A 9,494-nucleotide genomic window follows, 5' to 3' on the forward strand; every position below is an offset into this window, starting at 1 on the left:
AATCAATAGAGTGGACCAGAAGGAAGAAAGAAACATCCAATCAGAAAAGAATGAAGAAATAAGAATTCAGAAAAATGAGGAGAGGTTTAGGAACCTCCAGGACATCTTGAAACATTCTAACTTCCGAATCATAGGGGTGCCAGAAGGAGATGAGGAAGACCAATGAATTGAACACTTATTTGAACCAATAATGAGGGAGAACTTCCCTAATCTGGCAAATGAAATAGGCTTCCAGGAAGTCCAGGAAGCTCAGAGAGTCCTGAAGAAGTTGGACCCAAAGAGGAACACACCAAGGCACATCATAGTTACATTATCCAAGATTAAAGATAAGGAGAGCACCTGAAAAGCAGCAAGACAAAAGGAGACAGTTACCTACAAAGGAGTTCCCATCAGACTGTCAGCTGATTTCTCAAAAGAGACCTTACAGGCAAGAAGGGGCTGGAAAGAAGTATTCCAAGTCATGAAAGACAAAGACCTACATCCAGGATTGCTCTATCCAGCCAAGCTTTCGTTTAGAATGGAAGGACAGATAAAGTGCTTCTCAGATAAGCTCAAGTGAAAGGAGTTCATCATCACCAAGCCCTTATTATATGAAATGTTAAAGAGATTTATCTAAGAAAAAGAAGATAAAAAATATGTACAGTAAAGTGACAGCAAACTCACGATTATTAACAACCACACCTAAAACAAAAACAAAAACAAAAACAAACTAAGCAAACAACTAGAACAGGAACAGAACCACAGAAATGGAGATCACATGGAGGGTTCGCAACAGGGGAGTGGGAGGAGAAGAGAGGAGGAAAAGGTACAGAGAATAAGTAGCATGGATGGTAGGTATAAAGTAGACAGGGGGAGGGTAAGAAAGTATGGGAAATGTAGAAGCTAAAGAACTTGTATGTATGATACATGGACATGAACTAAAGCGGGGGGTAATGTGGGTGGGAGGGAGTGTGCAGGGTGGAGGAGTGAAGGGGAGAAATGGGACAACTGTGATAGCATATCAATAAAATATGTTTTTTAAAAAATTGAGTGCTTTGAACTTTCACACTTGGTCATGAAGGAACCAAATGTGGAAGTAACTGGTTCTGTACTTTCATTTCTACTATAAACATTCCTAAACTGAATGAAGTATATGAAACAACTCTTTTCAGGCATTAGATAACAGATAGCATGGGCTATAATTGTATGCCAACTATAACTGAAAAATGAATTAAAAAAAAAGTTATGTTAACACTTAAAAAAATCCTGTTACTTATTCAGTCAAGGTAAGTTTGCCTTGGTCTGGCAGAGCATGTCTCGGTTACATTAAGACATCAGAAGAGTGTTGCCAGGTGTCTTCATGCCGCACTTGGAATAACCCCAAGAGAGCAAGCTTACTTGTAAGTGGAAACACACACTATTTTCAGTCCCGGGCTGGCCCGGGAAGGTCCCCATGGGGCTGAACACATAGGCCCAGATTCAGTTCCTCTAAAGATCTGATTAGGAAAGAAGACAGCTTGTGATGAAAACCAATCTCTTGGCAAAAACTGAACATTACCATTTCAGAATTTACCAGAACAAAATGACTATACCATATGCCGTTCACACCCCTTGGGAGCCCTTTAAATTATGTCTTAATGCATGAAAAAATTCTCACTCTGGGGAGACTGAGAAGGGCAGTTGTTCCTTAAAGGACTCCAAATAAAACATCCAATGAGATAAAAGCATGAGCTAGCAATTAGGGAGGGCACATGGGATTTGGTTTCTTTAACCAGCTTGACGCAAAGCAATTCCCTTTGGAAATCTCAGATCTCAGAACCAAGCTCAGTTGTTTGCAAGTGCGAGCTAAATATACCGATGCCGATTTCAAGGATGAGGCAGTGGTAAAAAGTAAAACAAATGATGGTAAGTCATGAAGCATTGTTGCCGTTCCTAGATGCAGCTTGGTACAGAAAGACATCTTGTGGCTTAGGCCACTGGGCCACTCTGAATCAGCCTCTCTCTTCCTCGATCATTCTCTTTGGTTAAAGATGATACTGTCTGGCTCAGTGAACTATTGTGAGGTTTAGAGAAAACACATGCAGGGAATCTTGGCACAATGCCTAGCTCTAAGCAGCTCAGTGAATGTAATAAATATTTTTTTAAGTATTTAATTAATTTATTTATTTTTAGAGAGAGGGAAAGGAGGGAGAAAGAATTGATATGCGAGAGAAACATCATTGGTTGCCTCAATCAGTTAACTGGGGACCTGGGTTGCAATCCAGGCATGTGCCCTGACTGGGGATTTAACCAGCGACCCTGTGGTTCACAGACTGGAGCTGAATCCACTGAGCCACACCAGCCAGAGGGAATGTAGTAAATATTATATGGAACAGGATGTTTGTCAATATGATATGTTGAAATATTACATGTAAAGGATGTGTGAGTGTTTTCTGTGGCCCTCCACACGAGGAATTGGTCAGTCACATTCCAGGATCAGTTCCCAGAGGGCTAGGAAAGAGCAGGCAACTCGTTACAGCAGAGATGCACTTGCCTTCATCGGGGAACATGGAGGCAACAGATCCCAAGTGACGGGGTGGGGGTGTACTGCATATTCTCTTTGTCCTCCTAGATCCATTATTCTTCCCAGGAGGCCATCTTCTGAGAACACTGTTATTTGAGCTCCCTTGCTGGCCATCTACCAGCTGGGTTTGGCTAATGTGAGGCACTGGCAGGAAATCACTGAATAAGGACGTTGTTGTTATTTCTTCCTGCTCCCGCCCTGTCTTGGTGTGTGTCTTTGGCAGCATCTCCGTCCTTCCAGGACTACACTATGGCCAGGTGGCTCCTCTTTCACAATCTCAGTCCTTATTGGACTCTGGTGCCACTCTTCCCTTACCCTGTCCTCTCGCACTTTTCCACTGCTGCAAATGTGTACATGACATCATTCCTTCTGTATTCCATTAACCCTGTGTCCACCTCTGTAAGTAGGCCCTCCATTAGAGTCTCTTTGTTTGAACCATCTGGGCCAAATGCTAATTTCTGCTAACTCCTTTTTTGATCTGGAGTCTCCAAGGATCGCACAAGTGTATTCACTGGAGAGAGATAAAACTTTAATTAATCTGGCAATTCATACAGTGACAACTAGTTAATCGTTGCAGTGTAAATCATAATTTTCCTTGAAACATTAGGAACACAGGTAGCAAGATAGAGATGACATAGTAAAAGCCCAAAGTAGGAGAAAGAGAGAAGCTGCTAACAGCTGGCAGTAAGCCAGAGCTGGGGCAAAGGGAGGAGAGGCCCCAGCTTAACCTGAATCTCGAAGTTTGAACTATTACATGAGACTGAATGTTAAAAACTGACCTGAGAATAATTAGAAAAGTCATAGGCACTTCTTCAGTTTGTATCCAGGGGAGAAAGAAGAGCCATTCCCAACAAGTATATTCAAAAGGAGAGTTGGAGGTGAATTTGCTTTATTCTTACATAGCGGGGCCTGCTGCTCGATACAATGCTTACATCGTCTCAGTGGTATGAGCAATAGCTACAGCTCTAGAAAGATTTGTTTGTACAGCATAGGTCTCGCAGGCGGGGCCCCACTGCGATTCAGCTGCAAGCCTTCACAGCTCTAGCCTGGTTACCAAATCATCAACTTTGTCCTACTGGGGAGGCAATGAACCCATTCATTTCCTTATCATTTTATGACCAGAGGATGTTTTCCTCCTATTTCTTTGCCCTAGTATAATCTTTTGCAAATGCCACATGGACTTGCAGATGTATATTAATATTCTTATATGGCATCACATGACGAGTCACCACAGCTTTATTAGTTTGACTGTTGGTCTGTGGTCTCCGGTTAGTAGAAAGGGAAGATGAGTGCTGTCCCTGTTTTGATTGCTCGCGGGACTCAGTGGTGGATCTGTAGGTGGGCAGTGGTTCAGAGAAGCCCTACCTGGGGAAGAACTGTTGTCACCCTAACTCAACTCCATCTAGTGGCAGTATTTTGCACCACTTTTCAGGGGACGATACTTAGCTTTTTAAGTGCAAAATTCAGTTGTTAGGGCATCCAGAGGTGTTTGGATCTTTGTGGCTATGTCATCTAGGTGTGAGCATAGCAGGAATCTGGCAGGTGCCCCTGCCCTGGCCCATGGGCTGGGGGCTCACTACCCTGGCCCTGTGCAGGAGGCACCAAGTCACTTGTCTATGTCTCTGACTCTCATTAATGCTTTCCGAGAGACATGCTCTCTCTTTAGACGTGTTAACAAAAACATTTCTAGTTATCCTTACCTTTTCCTGATCAGGGAATCTTGCCCTTTGTCTCTTTACCGTCACTTTGACTACCTCTGATAGAATTCTTTCTTTGCTTACATAATCCAGCTTCCAGACCCCAGATTTTTTTCCAACTTCATAGAGAATCCTCATTTTGGGTCACGTCTGCCACCTATGGATACCAGATGGGAATGCATGAGCTCTAGGACTACTTTTTTCTCCTTCCTTCCTTCCTTCCTTCCTTCCTTCCTTCCTTCCTTCCTTCCTTCCTTCCTCTCTTCTTTCTTTTTGTGTAGCATTACATTTTTTTCTCTTAATTTTCCATTACAGTTGGCATTCAATATTATGTTAGTTTCAGGTGTACAGCATAATGGTTAGACATTTACATAACATATGAGGTGATCACCCCAGTTAGTCTGGTACCCACCTGGCACCATATATAGTTACATTATTATTGAATGTATTCCCTATGTTCTACTTTACATCTCTGTGACTGTTTTGTAACTGCCAATTTGTACTTAATTACTTCATTTGTTTTACACAGTTCTGCAAACTCTCCCACCTGGCAGATGTCAGTCTGTTTGTTCACTGTATGTATGAGTCTGTTTCTGTTTTGCTTTCTCATTTATTCTGTTTTTTGGATCCCACACATAGCTGAAATCATATGCTATTTGTTATTTCACTTAGTATCATACCTTCCAGGTCCATCCATGCCATCTAGGACTAGTTCTTGCTGAGTGCAATACTTCCTCTTAATTTAAGGCTTCCAAGCCGAGGGCAGATGGTTATCTCTCTACTGATGGTTCTCTAAGTTGTCTCTGTCCTCTGGATCTCACGTGAAAGGTTATGACTTTTTAATGGTCACAATTTGGACCTGACTAGCTCCACCTCTAAAATCTGAGCCTCTAGAAGCCTGCACTCTGACCACAAACTCCAGCCCTTCCAGTTCTCAGTCCTCCACAGCTCCCAACCCTCAACCTCAGGGGAACTTTGAAATACCTTAAATCCCTCTCTCTGCCCCCTCCTGGCTACCTCCTTTCCTAATCCACAGTATGAGGGACTGTCACTTTAACTGCTCTCTTACAGGGCAGCTCAGGCTCGCGTGGATTGTCCTTCTGCACCTGCCCAGCTTTGCTTCACAAAGGCAAACCAGCACTGACCTTTGCTTTCACACACAGGCAGCCAGGTTCTGCTGAAGGAAAAACAATCATTCAGCAGATTGAAATCACTTCAAATTTATAATCTTTAATTTTAACTGTACTCATCTTTCAATAATTCCTCTACCTGATGATGGTCAGCTCCCCTCCTATTTAGCAGTTAGAAATTTTAACCATTTTTCTCCAGGCCTCTAACTCAACCCAAACTCTGCCTCCCTCAGTTGTTCTTATTTATCTATTTCATAGATAAAATAGAAGCTATTCAGTAGACGCTTACCACCGGCACTTCCTGATGTAAACATTTATCCATGGCCACATACATCCTTACTTCTTGCCTCCTCTCTCAGAGGAGCAGTTGTCCCCCCGACAGCATCTTAGGATTTATCCTTACACCTGGGCTCTGCTTAGGTGTGGCTTTAAAAAATCATTTGTTAAAAATACCAGGACTTCCAGCAAGATGGAGGAATAGGTGGACGCACCGTGCCTCCTTGCACAACCAAGATTAGAACAACAATAATTTACATATAGAATAACACCCAGAACTGATAGAGGATTTATCTGAATGGAAGTCGGACAGCCAAGAAGTTGAAGTAGACCCGTATATCCAGACTGGTAGGAGATGACGAGCTGGGCGGGTGCGGGGCTGGCGCGGGTCAGTGGCGCGCGGAGGTCCGGGAAAATTTGGCACGAAATTGGAGCGACAGCCATCCGGGGCGCAAGAACGCAGCGGTGATCCCTGAGTATGCAAGCTGCAGCTGGCGGACCCAGTGAGGCGGTGATTGTGGAACAGGGCAGAGCTTGCAGCCCAGGATCCCAGAGAAGGGTCTGAGCCCAGGAGAACAGAACTACCGCCATTGTTCCCCCCCACCCCATCCCCGCTCCCGCCCCCACCCCCACATATAACGTCACAATCTAGCGACTGGGGTGCCCAGCCCCGGTGAACACCTAAGGCTCCACCCCCCACCATAACAAGAGCGATCAGACAAAAAAAAAAAAAAAAAAAAGGAGAGATAGGGAAAGATATAAGATATGTTTCCAACAGAACAGATCAGTCCCCCAGGACTCATCTTTTTGAGCGACCAAGAAATAGCCAATCTATCAGATGCATAGTTCAAAACACTGGTGATCAGAAAGCTCACGGAATTGGTTGATTTTTGGGTGCAAATTGGAGGAAAGGATGCAGGTTACCATAAAAGAGATGCAGGAAGATATACAGAGGAGAGCCAATAGTGAAAGGAAGGAATCTGAGTCTCAAAACAATACAGTGGACCAGAAGGAAGATAGAATCAACCAAGTAGAAAAGCATGATAAAATAAGAATTCAAAAAAAAATGAGGAAAAGCTTAAGAGCATCCAGGACACCTTTAAACGTTCCAACATCCAAATTATAGGGGTACCAGAATGGGAAGGGGAAAAGCAACACATTGAGCACGTATTTGAACAAATAATAAAGGAGAACTTCCCCAATCTGGCAAAGGGAACAGTCTTCCAAGAAATCCAAGAAGCTCAGAGAGCCCCAAAGAAGCTGGACCCAAGAAGAAACACACCAAGGCACATCATAGTTACATTAGCCAAGGTAAAAATGAAGGAGAGAATCCTAGAAGCAGCAAGAGATAAGGGGACAGTAACCTACAGAGGAGTTCCCATCAGACTGTCAGCTGATTTCTCCAAAGAGACCTTACAGGCAAGAAGGGGCTGGAAAGAAGTATTCCAAGTCATGAAAGACAAGGACCTACATTCCAGATTGCTCTATCCAGCAAAGCTCTCATTTAGAATGGAAGGGAAGATAAAGTGCTTCTCAGATAAGGTCAAGTTAAAGGAGTTCATCATCACCAAACCCTTATTTTATGAAATGCTAAAGGGACTTACCTAAGAAAAGAAGATAAAGAAAAGACATGTATAGTAAAAGGACAGCAAACTCACAATTATTAACAACCACACCTAAAGCAAAACCAAAAGAAACTAAGTAAACAACTAGAACAGGAACAGAACCACTGACATGGAGGGCACATGGAGGGCTAGCAGCAGGGGGGTGGGAGGAGGAGAGAGGGGGAAAAGGTATAGAGAATAAGTAGCATAGAATGTAGGTTGAAAATAGATGGGGGGGGCAAGAATAGTACGGGGAATGTAGAAGCTAAAGAACTCACAAGTATGACACATGGACATGAACTAAAGGTGGGGGGAACATGGGTGGGAGAGGTGGTACAGGGTGGAGGGGAGTGAAGGGGGAAATGGGACAACTGTAATAGCATAATCAATAAAATATATTAAAAAAATCATTTGTTTTGTTTCTAACCGTGGCAGCCTCTCTCTGCTAGCTTCTCCTCCTCCACCTAAAAAATGTGCTCAAACATTAAACCAAAGCCTTCCATTAATTCTAGATAATCTTCTATCTATAAGCCCCTCTATCCTTCCATTCACAGTTAGGCTACTTACTCTACACTCGTCTGTCTTCATCTTTCATTGGTTCTCCAACTTACTACCGTTGTCTCCTGCCCCCCAGTGTTCCACTGAAATGATTCTGGGAAAGGTATCTGTGTCCCTCTTGGAAAATTACATGGGCTCATATTTGATCTCAATACAGAAATTACCATGGTTGGCCACATTTTCATTAGCAGGCTTCTGTTATCATTTTGGCTGCCCAACACAGAACCCTCTCCTTCAGCTGAATGGTTTCTCTACTCTGTGAAGCTTGGGGGAGGCAGACACCATGTCTCCCAATGGACACTTTAAGTAGAATTGTTTCCAGCCTCCTTTGCAGATGGGGTACTACCTGTGACCTAGGCTTGGTTATCGTGATACGTCTACTCCAAACATTGAGTCCACAGCTAGTGATGCAAATAACTGGAGACAGCAGGATAGTGGAGAGCATGGCTGCAGTATTTAGTTTCTTCTCATTTAGGTGGTGCCAGTAGGTCAGACTTCAAAGGCTGCAACTGTGGGGGCCTCACCCAACCAATTCTGTGGTGTGCTTTGTGATTGTGATGCTGATCGCAGAGCCTCAGGGTCTCCCTGGTGATTCACTGTGCTACCTGACAACCTTAATATTTCCCCTTCCTATATTTAAATCAACTGGAGTTGGTTTTTGCTGTTTGAGCCCCACCCCCTTTTTTGGGTTTGTTTGTTTCTGCTGTTTGAGATTAAGAAATCTGACCAATACGACTTCATTTTTGCAATACTACTTTTGATGAATTCTCCACTCCCATTTTTCTTCTTCCTCTAATTGGCAACCATTCTAATGTATTAACATGTATCTTTGAACTTGAATATGTCTTTATATAATATGCGATGTTTTTGTCTGCTTGTTTTCCAATTCACATAAATGGTATTTTACCAGGGAACTTTTCCTTTTCTAACTTTTAAAAACTGAGCTTTAAGTAAAAAAAAATCTGTTAGTGTATATCTTGCATGTTGCCTTTAACTGTTGCAGAGGTGTTTCCACCTTAAATTGTTAAAACTTCTCTGTATCTTATAAACATTGCAATGATATTCTCACCTGTGAGAACCTCTCTCTCTGGTGTAGTTTACCAGGAGTGGGACTGCTGGGATATAAGGAGTATATTTATTAAATTTAATTAATTACTGTCATATTGCCCCCCAGAATGGTCACAGGAGTCACCTACTGTAGGAGAATAAAAAGTTCTGCTTGACCCTCTTAGGATCCTTGGCTGGGTCTGAAAAGTAAGGTGACAAAGACAGATTAATAGGATAAGGTACACAAATTTTATTGAATTTTTACACATACATGGGAGCCTTCTCAAGAGAAAAAAAAACCTGTAGAAGTGACCAGAGCAGGAAGCTTTTGTACCTTTTAGACAAAGAAACAGTGCATTTGTGAAGAACTGAGGAGACAAACAGGTTTGGCCTAGGAGTGATAAATAGTGAAGAAGTAACTAGCAGGATAGTGGTTAGTTTATCTCAGATTCCTTTAACTTAAGATCTCCAGCATGCCAAGGTGCCAGACTTTGGAGTGGCAGGTCCTGAACCCCATCATAACCAACAGTATTCCCATCCTTTAAATCCTTGCCAATACCTATTATCCATTATCTAATTCTTAATAACCTAGTGTACATGGTAATTTTTTGTTTTTATTAAATGTATTGGGGTAACATTT

Source organism: Phyllostomus discolor, chromosome 3, assembly GCF_004126475.2.
Source record: "Phyllostomus discolor isolate MPI-MPIP mPhyDis1 chromosome 3, mPhyDis1.pri.v3, whole genome shotgun sequence".
Lineage (NCBI taxonomy): Eukaryota > Metazoa > Chordata > Mammalia > Chiroptera > Phyllostomidae > Phyllostomus > Phyllostomus discolor.